Below are 12,834 nucleotides of genomic sequence, written 5' to 3' on the forward strand. Positions count from 1 at the left end.
TGTGCACTGGGCCATTGCCTTGGGCCCTGGGGACCTCATGGGATGGGCCCGCTTGGAACTCCTGGGCTGGAAATACTATCTGTTTTTTCTGATTAACATTAGACAGTTGTTAATGTTTTTATCTCATGTATTTCACCATGTCTCACATGTGTTTAAGCCAAAACTCCCTTCTCTGTGAAAATTAAAGAGGGAAATAGCAGCTTTGTTCTCTGAATCTCTGGTTCCTTCCTGCCAGTGACGCTGTCCTGTCCTTTCTCTCTGCTCACCGCCACCAAGTTCAGAAGTAACCACTTGGCTTCTCGGCTTTGTCTACTTCAACTGGGCTTTGAACCCATGGGTCTCAGGGCCTGGCTCCTCTGCTGCCCACGCAAAGGTGACCCTCCAAGATCCCCTTTTGCGATCATTGACTGAAGGAGTCATCAATAACCCTCCAGTCCCAGCTTCCACCCGCCATGATGGCCTCTGAGTGGTGTCACACAGCAAAGAGGCGGGAGTGTCCTCACCACGGGAAGAGCGGGCTCCATGTGAAGGTGATTTGGGGTTAGAATCCAAGAACCCCTGATGTTTTCCTACGTAGAAGGAAGAAGAGGACGAGCAGAGATGGGGCGGGGGGGTGGCTGGGTTCTGGTGAGGCTCCCCTGGCTCTGCAGGCAGGAGCCTGGCACCTGGGGGAGAGACTGGCCATAGAGGTCCCGCCAGCACCCACCCTGGGCCCAGCGAAAGCAGTGTTTTGGGAGGTGCCCCTTTTTCCTTCCCCTTGGCCCAGCCAGTCTTCTGTTGCAGTAAGAGAAGCCACAACAGGCTGCTCCCCAGGCGTCCCTGGCATAGAGAGGCAGAGACAGAGAGTGCCAGGCTGGCCCCAGGCCTCTCCCCCAGCTCCTGAGAGGAAGCTCTGGCAGGCGCGACCTCGGGAAGACTCTGGAAGCTGCTCAGCTCTCCCTGCAGGGCCTAGAGACACTGCAGGCCCATCCCTGCCCAGGCCCTGGGGCTCCTGCCCTGTGCCGCCGTTTGCTCTCACCCAGGTCCTACTTCTGAGTCAAAGCAGGGGCAGCGAGGGCCTGTGTGCTGACCACGTGTGCTCTGAGGAGCTAAGAACAGGCGACCCGAGCTACTGGCTGAGCAGAGGCAGGCAGGCAGGGTCCCCTCTAAATACCAGACTGTCCCTCTCTTCAGGGTGGCAGCTAGGAGACCATCTATAGAAGGCGCAGACCTTCTCGGCCTCCTCCACCTCCATTAAATGGGCTCCCAGGGATCCCAGCTTTGGCAATTTGGCTCTCTAGGGTCCCCGGGAGGGTGTGTGGGTCTAAACAGGTGGCCCGTGTTGTGGCTTTTCCAATCCAGGCTCACTGTGGCTGGCAGCAGGGGAGACGCTGAGGGGGAGCGTGGCCCCTCTCCCTGCCCCAGGCCTCCTTCCTTCTCAAGACACAGCGAAGACACCGGCGTCCGTCCGTGTCTGCCTTTCTGCTTCCTCAGTGGGCCACATTTCGAGGGTCCAGCTTCTTCCTTCTGCTCTAGACTGGCTGGACCCCTGGGAGCAGCCCTTCCGCCCCATCAGGGCAGCTGCGTCTGCTGCAGGCTCGCTCAGGCCGGGAGCCGCCTTGTCTGCACCTCTCAGGAACTGCACACGGGGCGGGCACCACCAAAGCACTCGGCCAGGTCTCGCCACCAAGGAGAGGGAGCCTTCCCGCTTAATGACAGCTGCAGATCCTGTCACCAGCTGCCACACCCGAGGATAACCCCAGAGGCTGTGGCGTTCTGTGAGCGCTGAGGCCGGACCAGGAGAGGCAGCGGAGTGGTTCTTCAGTCGCCCTGTGTGCTGGACCCAGAGGCACAGAGCTGAGACACCGCCCTGTCCTCAAGGCTGCGGTGGCCGCAGGTGTTCATGAACTCAGTGCTGCAACCCATCTGTGAGCCAGGCCTCGGGCACAAGTGTGTCTGCCCTAACTGTTGACGAGGACTCCCGATCCCCTCTTCTCCAGTCTCTGGAGGATGCAGGGTGGAGGCTTCTCCTCGTACCTTCCCTTGAGTTGTACCCAGGCCCGTCCTGCAGTTTGAGGGAACCCACTCCTGTGCCTCAGTTTCCCCAACCAGATATTAGAAATAGCAGGAGCCCTGAGACCCGGCTGGTGAGAGCGGACGTGTCTCCGGTCTGTTCCCCTCACACCAGGCCTTCCACCAGACGTACCTGGGGATGCTGGAGCCAGCCCTCTCTGGCCACTGTTTCTGCTTCCCCTGTTGCCAGAGAGCCTGGGGTCTGGATCCTGTCTGGCCCCGTCAGGGTGGATTACCAAATGAGTGGTTCTTGTGCCCCAGTCCCTTTCCTGTGCTATAAATAAGCCCATGTTTATTTTCTTGTGTTATTGAAATGAGCACTTGTGATTTGGGCCTCTTTTGACGAGTCGAGAGAGCGTCCATCCGGTGCCTGGTGAGGGCCCTGCATGGCTGGCTGCTGTCTGAAGCTATTTGGAGTCCTCTCCCTGTGTTTTGGATGTGGCTTAATTTCAATAGAGAGGGCTGCATGCAGCCCTGTATCTGCTGATTTTCAGGTTTCAGCTTTCTGCCAGCCTCACTGCCTGCTTAGAAGTCAAGCTGTGTTTCTCATTAAGGGGATAACAGCCACAATTGAGGTAATTAACGAAAATTGTGCCTTGGTGGCAGCAGCTCCTATAGGATTTCCAATGGTCTTTCTCTGGTAGATCCTGCGGGGCTCACCTTCATCTCCTCCCCCTGCCGACCCTGAGCCAAGTACCCTGTCCCAGTTTTCTGGATGGAGTCCCAGTAATTTCTTTCCTAACAAACAGCCTTGTTCTTGTCACCAGTTTGGCTAGGCATCTTGACAACATGGCCGAGTGAGGATTCCGTTCACTCCATCTTCTCCGGTGCGTGGAGGATTCCAGGGATCGTCTCTCTTTTTTCATAGTGTTGTACCCTTGTCCTTCTTTGGGAGTTACAAGGATGAATCCATTAATGTTAATCCATCCTTGTTCCGTTGGCATCATGTCGTCTGTATCATCTCAGTGGAGAAGACCTGGGACAGACAGGAAATGGCTGGGGACTAGGAGATGTTCTAAGTGAGGACCTCCACAGGCGACTTTGGCTTCTTCGGGCTTTAGCAATACATCAAAAGCATCCCAGGAGACCGTGAGGAGGACACAGCCTTGTTTAGGTGGAACTTGAGCTAAAGACCATTATCTACTTCTCAGGACAGATTAGCCTGGTAAATCACTCAAAGATAAACTTTCACAGACACACCCTGAACCCACAGTGTACTAATGAAGGAATTGCATCTAACAATACGATTTGATTAACTTTTAGAGAAGGGACCAGGAGAAAGTAAATTTTTACTCACATAAAAATGTCTAAGCCATTCATTGCTAAAGATTAAAAAGAAAAAGGCTGATATGATGGGTTCATGCAATCAATAAATATTTATTAAGCATTTGTTATATGTGAGATGGTTCATGAGGGTGCTGCATTGAACAAGGCAGAGTACTACTGTCATCAAGCTTGTGTTCTAAGAAGACAAACAAGAGAAGGAAGTGAGCCAGGTGTGGTGGTTTACACCTGCAATCCCAGCTACTCAGGAGGCTGAGGCAGCAGGATCACAAGTTGGAGGCCAGCCTCAGCAACTTAGCAAGATCCTGTCTTAAAAGGGGACAGGGGCTGAGGATGTAGCCAAATGGTAGAGCACTCCTGGGTTCAATCCCGAGTACCACACACACACACACACACACACAAAGTAAATGAATTTAATTTCAAATGTCAACAAATGCTATAAAGAAAATAGAGCAGACTTATGCACAGGTAATGGCTTGGACATGAAGCCTTTAGATGGGTTGACCAGAGGTGATATTTAGCAAAATGTTGAGGAGTGAACCCTGAGGATAAAGGCAGAGGGAAGTGTTGAATACAGCCCCTCAGGCAGGACGGGCTCAGCTCGAGCCCCTGTGTGGCTGCCTGGTACAGGAGAGCATGGCAAGATGATGCCGGAGGCCGGCCAGGCCAAACTGGGTCAGGACACACAGGCCACAAGGGCTTTGGATTCTTGAATTTTGAGTGTGATGGAAAGACTGGAAGGTCTTAAACAGAGGAGTGACATTCTATGACATTTTTAAAAAGATGACTTTAGCTATTGTGTGGAGAACAAATTGTGGGGAGCAAGAGAGAAAGAAAAGAACTCGGGTGTCACTTAGGGAAACCAAGAAGAGATCACTGCAGTGAGACTGGGGTGGCAGCAGCAGAAGTGACGAGAAGTTATTTGGGAGGAGGGTCTGTTAGATAATTGATGGACATAAATGAGAACAGTGGAGAGCTCACAGATGACTCCTGGATTGTCCTGAGGAAGCCAGGGTCACCGTCACTGGAACATGGCGGACTGACAGGAGGAGGGAAGGGAAGCACTGGGGGACTCACAGGCTCTACCTCAGCGTGTCGGACGTCGGAGGAGCCACTCAAACAGGAGGAAAAGTAGGACGGAAAACACAGAGGGATCTGGAACCTTAGGACTAGATGAGATTACCCAGGGTCAGGTAGAGAAAAGGACTGTGACCTGAGCACGAGGGCCACTAAACCTCTTATAGGTAGAGAAGAAAGAGAAGAACTACAAGGGACACAGTGGCGTGGCCAGTGAGGTGGGAAGGAAAATGGGAAGGTGTCTGTGACACAGAATGTGACAAAGTAAAAATGCATATTGTAAACACTAGATCAACCACTAAAAATATTTTTAAGATGTGTAGTGTTTAAGGCAATAATGGAGATGGAATACCAAAAACATGCTCGATTTAAAAGAAGTCAGGAGCCAGGCCTGATGGCTCAAACCTGTAATCTCAGCAGCTCAGGAGGCCGAGGCAGGAGGATCAAAAGTTCAAAGCCAGCCTCCACAACTTAGCGAGGCCCTAAATGACCTAAGCAACTTAGCAAGAACCTGTCTTAAAATAAAAAAAATAAAAGGGTTGGGGATGTGGCTCAGTGGTTAAGTGCCCCTGATCCCAATCCTTGGTACCAAAACAGAAAAAAGAAAGAAAGATGAAAGAGTAAACAAAGAGCAAATGGGACTAATAGAAACAAATAACAAGATAATAGACTTAATGCATTAAATGTAAATGGCCTAACACTGTGATTAAAGGACAGAGATTATCACTGTGCTGTGGTTTGAATGTGTTCCTCAGAGGTATGTATACTAAAACCTCAATTTCCAGTGCAGTGGTGTTGGGATTTGGGGCTTACCAGGAGGCGTTTAGGTCATGAGGGTCCACACTCATGAATGGATTGTTGCTATTCTCATGGGAGTGAGTTCTCACAAGAATGGGTTGCTTAAAAAGCCAACTTTGGCTTCCTTGGCTCGCTTGCACTCTTCCATGTCATAGAGCAGTAATATGGCCCTCACCAGAAGCCAAGCAGAGCCAGCACCATGCTCTTCGATTTCCTAGCCTCCAGAACCACGAGCTATATAAAATCCTATTCTTTATGAATTACTAAGTCAGTGGTAGCAAACAAAACTAAGACTCAATTGAACAGAAAAGCATTTATGCACTGTATCAAGAAAATAAGACACATTTAAGTTAAAAAATAAAAGGGTAGAAAAAGGTATACTATGCAAAACTTAATCACAAGAAAGTGGGACTGATTATATCTCCAGAGAGAAAATGAAACATTTTATAGTGATAAAGGGGAATATTCATCAAGAACACAGAACAAGAGACAGTTCATTAATGCATCCATATATTGAATAACAGTGCTTCAAAATATATAAAGCAAAAACAACTAATAGAAAAATCTATAATTATATATAGATATCTCAAAATTCTTGGTAGAACAAGTTGATAGAAAAACTCAGAAAAATATAGATGATCTGAATAATGTTATCAACCACCCTGGCCTAATTGACAGTTATGGAACATTTTGTCCACCATAGCCTTCTTCTCAAAGGCACCTGCAACATTCATCATAAATGTGTTGCTTCAAAAGTGAATCTCAATAATTTTATCAGAATTGACAACATAAAAAAATCCTTTGAACAGTGGAATTAAATCAGAAATCCCCAATAGTTGGAAATTAAGTAACATTTCCAAAAAATTTATGTAGTAGGGCTATGGATGTAGCTTAGTGGTAGAGTACCTGCCTAGTGTACACTAGACCCTGGATGTGATCCCCAGAGAAAAAAAGTTAAAAAAAAATTTTTTTTAAATGCATGGATTAGGGACTGGGGTTGACAACGGCTGTGGCTCAGCGGTATAGCGCTCCACTAGCATGTGGGAGGTGCTGGGATGTATCCTCAGCACCACCTAAAGTAAATAAAATAAAGGCATTGTGTCCAATTACAACTTTAAAAAAATATTTGAAAAATGCATGGATTAATGAAGACACAAAGGAAATTAGAAAAATAGTCTGAACTGGGTGAAAATTCAAAGTATCAAAATGTGTGGGTAGAGGACTAAGATGGGGACTTACAGCTTGAAGAGCTAAAATCAAAAAAAAGTCTAAAATGACCTAAGCTTCTACCTTAATAACCCAGAAAAAGAAGAGCAAATTAATCAAAGTAAGTAAAATGAAACAATAAAAAGCAGAATTAAAGAGACAGAAAGTGGAAAAATAATGAAGAAAAATCAATTAACCCAAAAACGGGTTCTTAGAAAAAGTCAGTCAGTGCTCAAGGCCATTCAAGGAAATTTGAGTAAGATACAAATCACCAGTATCAAGAACCACAGAGCAGAGGGTAGCACATCACTGTGGTCTGAATGTTTGTGTTCCCCCAAAGTTTGTATGTTGAAACTTAATCCCCAGTGCAGTGGTGTGGCAGGTGGGGTACCCGGGAGGGGACTGAGTCATAGGATCAGTGCCTTTATAAAGAGGCCCCGGACAGCTCGTTTGTCCCTTGCACCAGTGAGGACCCATGAAGGTGCTGTTCATAAGGAGCAGACCCTCACCAGACACCCGTCTGCTGGCACCTTGACCTCGGACTCCCCAACATACAGAAACATGAGAGTAAATTCCTATTGTTTATAAATTACCTCGTCTAAGGTATTTGTTATAACAGCCTACGCAAACCAACAAATAAGGATAACTTCATACGAATAAATTCTGCAACATGGACACAACCCATGAAAGACATAAGTTGACCTAACCGCATGAGTGAGAAATAGAAAATCGGAACAGCCCTGTATCTGTCAAAGAAATCCCCATTTCAAACACCCTGTGGAAAAGTTCCAAGTCCACATGGCAAATTCTACCAGACAATTGAGGAAGATATAATATCAATCTTATGCAAGCTGTCTTCAGAAACTGGAAAGGGAGGAAATAGGTACTGACTCATTTTAAATGGCATTATCGCCCTAATACCAAAGGCAGACAAAAACATTACTAGAAAACTACAGAACAATGGCCACACACACACACAATCCTTAACAAAATATTAGCAGATTGAATCCAGCCACATAAGAAAAGATACAACATGACTAAAGAATACAAAGTTGCTCTAAGACTTAAAATTCAATATAATCCACAATAGAATAAAAGATGATGAACTTGACAGAGGAAGAAAAAGCATTTGACAGAAATCCACACCCATTTGTCATTTAAAAATACACACAGAGAGAAAATGCACATCTGCACGAGGACTTGACACAGAGGCTCCCAGCAGCTTTACTCTTAAGAGCCAAAAACCAGAAGTAAATGTTGAAGGACAGATGAATGGGTAACAAATCTCGAAACAATGAATACAAGCTAGCAATAAAAATAATGAACTACTAAGACACAAAACATGGATGAGTTTCCTAAATAGCGAAGCAGAAGCAACATGCATGTGTGAAGTTCTAGAACATTCCAAACCCATCTAGAGGGACCGGGCGGATCAGCGGTTGCAGGGCTGGGGACTGGCTGGAAGGGGGCACAGGGAGCATCCTGGGGTGAAGGAGTGCTCTGTATTCTGACCGTGGTAATTGGGCACATGCATCGATGTTGTCCAGATTCTTCCGATTCTATAAAACTCGAGTGTTTTATGGGACATAAATTATACCTTGATAAAGTTGGTCAAAAGAAAGCTGATCCTGAAAAACTGTCATCTTCCACAGTCCCTTGGATTTGTGGTGGACGTTATCCCTTCCCTCCTTCCCCTGCAAGTCTGCGAAGGACCTGGGTGCTCTGATTGCAAGACGTCTCCCGGGTGTCTCCTGTAGTGCCCTCCCTGTGGGACGCACAGTGCCAGCTCCCCAGCTGACAGTGGTCAAGGGCTCACCCTAGGAGAGACACTGCCCAGTGCTGTAGATCAGTGGCGAGGAGGACCGTGTCTGCCTTTTCAGAACGTGGGATCCATGCACACGGGGGAACTAATCATTTATGTCTGCCACGTAGCGTGGTGTGTGGGGAAGGAGGAGGGCTCCATCTGACTCCACGTTCACAGTGGGTCCTGGAGTTAGAGGGAGGAGATGGACAGAGTGGACAGGGGTGTGCGGGAAGCCTGGGGCAGGCATTTGGACCAGAGGAGTCGAAAGAAGGTAAGATAGGAGAGTATCCGGGGTTGCGGGAGCACCGAGTCCAGGCTGGGAACTGGGAAGGAGGAGGCTGGATAGGGTTAGGGCTGAAACAGGGTTCTCCATTCAGACAGAACCAATAGGAGACCCACAGCTAAGTGAGAGGATGCTGTGGTTTGGATGTGAGGTGTCCCCCAAAAGCTCACATGTAGACTGCCAGAGGGTTCACAGGGGACATGATTGGGCTGAGACAGCCTTAACCTAATCAGTGAACTAATCCCAGATGGGTTAGCTGAGTGGTTACTGAAGGCAGGTGGGGTGTGGCGGGAGGAGTGGGGCACTGGGGACGTGGCTTTGAGGTATATATTTGTACCTGGCAAGAGGAGCTCTCTCTCTGTCCTGGTCATCATGTGAGCCTCTTCCCTTCACATACTCTTCCGCCGTGTCCTGCCTCACCTGGAGCTCTGAGGAACGGAGCCAGCTGTCTATGGACTGAGACCTCTGAAGCCCTGAGCCCTCAAATAAACTTTCTTCCTCTACAGTTGTTCTGGTCGGGTCCTGTTAGTCACAGCAGCGAAAAAGCTGACTAAAGCAGAGGGGGTTGTCAGGGGGATTGGCTCATGGGATGATGGGAGCCGAGAAGCCCCCTGTGGGGCAGGGGAAGCTGGAGCCCCTGGGGTGCCTGTGGCGTGACGGCCCAAATCCCAAACCCCAGAAGCAGGGAAGCCGACCGTGTAGTGTTCTGAGGTCCATGGCCTGAGAGCCCTGGGGAGTGGGAGGGCTAGAGAGAGCCAGTCTCAAGGCCAGGGAGTATCAAGTTCTACGTCCAAGGCCAGGAGGAGGAGCACGTCCAGGAGAGAGAGCCGAAATCCTCTGGCCTCCCTCTCCAGGCCTCCAGCAGACTGGATGGTGTCCACCCACACGAGGGCTGGCCCTCCGCACCGAGTCACACCCTGTCTCCTCCAGAAACACCCTCAGACTCACCCGGAAGCCATGCTTTCTCAGTTCTAGGTACCCCAGGATACAGACAAATGGACACCCAGGTTTACCGTCATGAAAGTGAAGTTAAAGAGGTGGAAATCCGGCCCCAGGCAGAGTGGGCTTCTCAGGTGAAGGTTCTGGTGAGCAATGTGGGCAGAGCCGGTCTTGCATCAGGACTGGTGATGGGGTGGAGCGGGGAGAGCCTGGGAGTGGGATGTAACCACTTGGCAGCAGCCTAGAAAGTGACGCGGCAGAGTGGTCGCCAGGCCAATCTGGGAAGTTGGTGGGACGGTTTGAGAACCTTTGGAATGCAGAGACGGGAAGAGCAGCCACTTGTCCACTTCTGTTCCCTTCCCTCGTCCCTGTAGCACACACCAGCCACTCACAGACTGAAGCCTTACCCCTCAGTGTCACGGTGTTTGGAGGTGATAAAAGTTAGTGAGGTTACAAGGGTCATCCTTAATTTGGTACGACTGGTGTCCTAAGAAGAGGAGGGGACACCAAAGCCATGTCTCTCCATGTGCATGCACAGAGAAAGGGCCTATACACACCTACAAGCCAGAAGAGAGGCCTCCAGAAACCAGATCTTCCAGCTCCATGATCACGGACCTCCAGCCTCCAGAACTGTGAGAACATAAGGCTCTGTTTTTCAAGCCACACAGTGTGTGGTGTTTTGTTACCGCAGCCCACAGAGACTAATACACTGCTCAGCAGCCCCTCACCACCCTGCCTACCACCCAGCCAGTCCCACAGACATGGTGTCAGGGTTTCCCATGCTTCATGGAATGTGACATGCCTTGTGAGACCGACAGCCTTGAACACCCCCTCAGCCACCTACAGGGACGTCAGCCCCACCGCCCTTCCCCACCCATGGGATGCATTTTTGCCTCCTTAAATATTCCAACTCTCAGACTTCATAATTGCCTTCATAACTGAGATGAACAGGAAACTGTCATTTTCACCTTACAGACAGAAAATTGTCACTGAAAGCCTTTTAGTGGCTTGTTTGAGACAGCAGAGCTAGTAAGTTGCAGTCAGTTCTTTTAAACAGTCCCCGTCCCTCCCTCTCCAAGCAGGCTCCTGGCCCGTGCATCGCCAACTTTCATCCTGACCAGTGAGTCTCCATTTCCACCCAACCCACCCAGAGAGGAGGGGTGGGCTGCCCCTGTGTCCCTCAGGTTCTTATCCTGGTCCCTGGTCCTCCCGACTCCGTTCTCATTCTCCCTTGGCCCACAACGCAGCCTGACCCCATGGTCAGAGCAACAGAGAGCCCTCCTTGAAGAGCCTGGAAATTGCAGAAGTGCATTGTGGGTGGAGGAGAGGAGGGATGGGGAGGGGGCTTTTGATGCAAACAAAATAGACACCCAGCAGCTGCGGCAAGAAGCGCGTCCCCACGGGCTTGGGGCGAGCCCAGGCAGAGCCGTTAGGGCAACACCTTAACACATGGCGCGCACATGGCCATAAACCGAAGCTCCTTGCAGGAGTTCGCCCTTCCTCGAGCCTGTTGGTCTGCGATGAGCTAGGGGAAAAAAAAGAAAGAAAAAAGAATCTGTTTGGAATCACACAGAATTCCTGGGAAAATTTCAAGTCTCACACTGCATTGTCTCTGGCACCGGCCTGTATCTTCCCGCTTGCCGTTAGCGCTATTTTGGGAAACTGGCTATTTGTGGGGCCTATTGTTCCCTAGCTGCTGAGCAGGCAAGTGTGGACCAGGAAGGAGAAGCACTCCACTCCCTGCTGTCCCACGGACCAGCCACCTCCCAGCGCCCAGAGGTTGGCGATGTCTCTTAGATCAAGGCTGGGGTGGCCGCAGCGGTGGCCACCAGCAGGTTCTTCTGGGGAGGAGTTCTCTGCAGGCTGCCCTGAGGCCCAGGCTGAGCGTGCAGGAGGTAGGACTCACGGATGGCCCGGGGTGACTGGGAGAACTCAGATTTGAGCCCCAGGTCAAGTGGAGACAGGCTCTAAGAGGAGCGCCGTTGGACACAGGCCCTCTCGCGCCATCTTAGGGGGCTGGCCTGTGCTGGCCCAAGAAACACTAAATACAGAGGCCAGGCTGCCCGCCAAGGCCGTGGCTCTTCACGAGAGCGCGTGAACCCTGGAGGAGCACAGTCCGGTGGAGCCGAGTTCTCTCCAGGCCTATCTCGGGGCTCGTCTCCTCCAGCCCTCCCTGAGGGGGCCCTGAGCCTCCCCTGCGCTCCCCCTTCCCCCTCAGAATCACAACCCAGCACCTCGAGGTTTATCTCATTCATTCAGGACTTCTCGGAGGCCCTCTCCTGTGGACACAGGAGGCACAGGGGGAGTGGGCAGGTCACAGGTAACACCTGCATCCTGTCCCGAGGCCATTACAGATGGCTCTGGGGAAGCTGGGCGGGAGCCCCGGGGGCTGCTGTCAGTTGAAGGCACCCCACAGGGTCTGCAGCAGCCTGCCATGGAGGAGGGGGACGGGTGAAGTCCAGTGATGTGGCCTGCGAGAGGGCCACATGGCTCCGGAACCATGAGCTGCGCTGGGTGGCCAGACCGCGAGGGGCTGAGCCTGAGTCAACACTGAGGGGGCCAGCGGCCGTGTCCTCTGGAGGCTGCAGTCACCCTCCGCCTCTGGTTCCACAGCCACAGACTCACCCAACTGAGGGGCGAAGAAACCTGCAGCCCTACTGAGCCTGGGCGGCTTTGGTTCTTGTGATTCCCTGACAACGTGGCAGTTACTGTCCCCACAGTGCTTCCATGTGCCCGGCCACCGAGCTCCTCCAGAGATGGTCTCAAGTGCGTGTGGGAGGGCCGTGTGGGTGTGGGCACCATTTTGTCATAAGGGCCTGATGTCCTTGCGTGTGGGTGTCCACAGGGGTTCTGGAGCCCGTCCCTCATGGAAGCCAGGGAAGCAGTGGTTTTGTTAGTGTCCAAGTGGAACCTGACCCTGAGCCCTAATGTGTGACAGCTGTCATCTTCATAAACAAGTTTCCAGGCCCACCTGAAACCCAGCGGCTGCAGTGACTATGAATGTACTCCCCATAGGAACCAAATCTAAGATGCGGCTCCAAGAGGGAGAAGGGGAGGAAGGAGAGGCTGAGGAGGGGTTTCCTGTGGCACTCACAGCTGGAAAGTCATGGTCCTTCTGTCACCATGCCACATCAACTTACAAAAGACCACGCACGTAGATGAGCCCCTAAACCCACTCAAGTTGGGGAACAAGACAGGGGCAGGGCCATTCCACCTTCAGGTGGGGGAACTGAGAGTTGGCTAGTTTGGTTTAAAAAAAGAAACCGGCTCCCTGCCTCTCACAGAGACAGGCCAACCGCCCCTCCCGAGTCACTGGGTGCAGGAGCCGCAGCAGGAACTGGGTCCTTCTCCGCTTCATCTTTTTTCTTTAGAGCCTGATTTTAAAAACTCC

Source organism: Marmota monax, unplaced genomic scaffold, assembly GCF_021218885.2.
Source record: "Marmota monax isolate L192 unplaced genomic scaffold, Marmota_monax_Labrador192_F-V1.1 WCK01_AAM20220418_F8-fsc00047, whole genome shotgun sequence".
In the NCBI taxonomy this organism is placed as follows: domain Eukaryota; kingdom Metazoa; phylum Chordata; class Mammalia; order Rodentia; family Sciuridae; genus Marmota; species Marmota monax.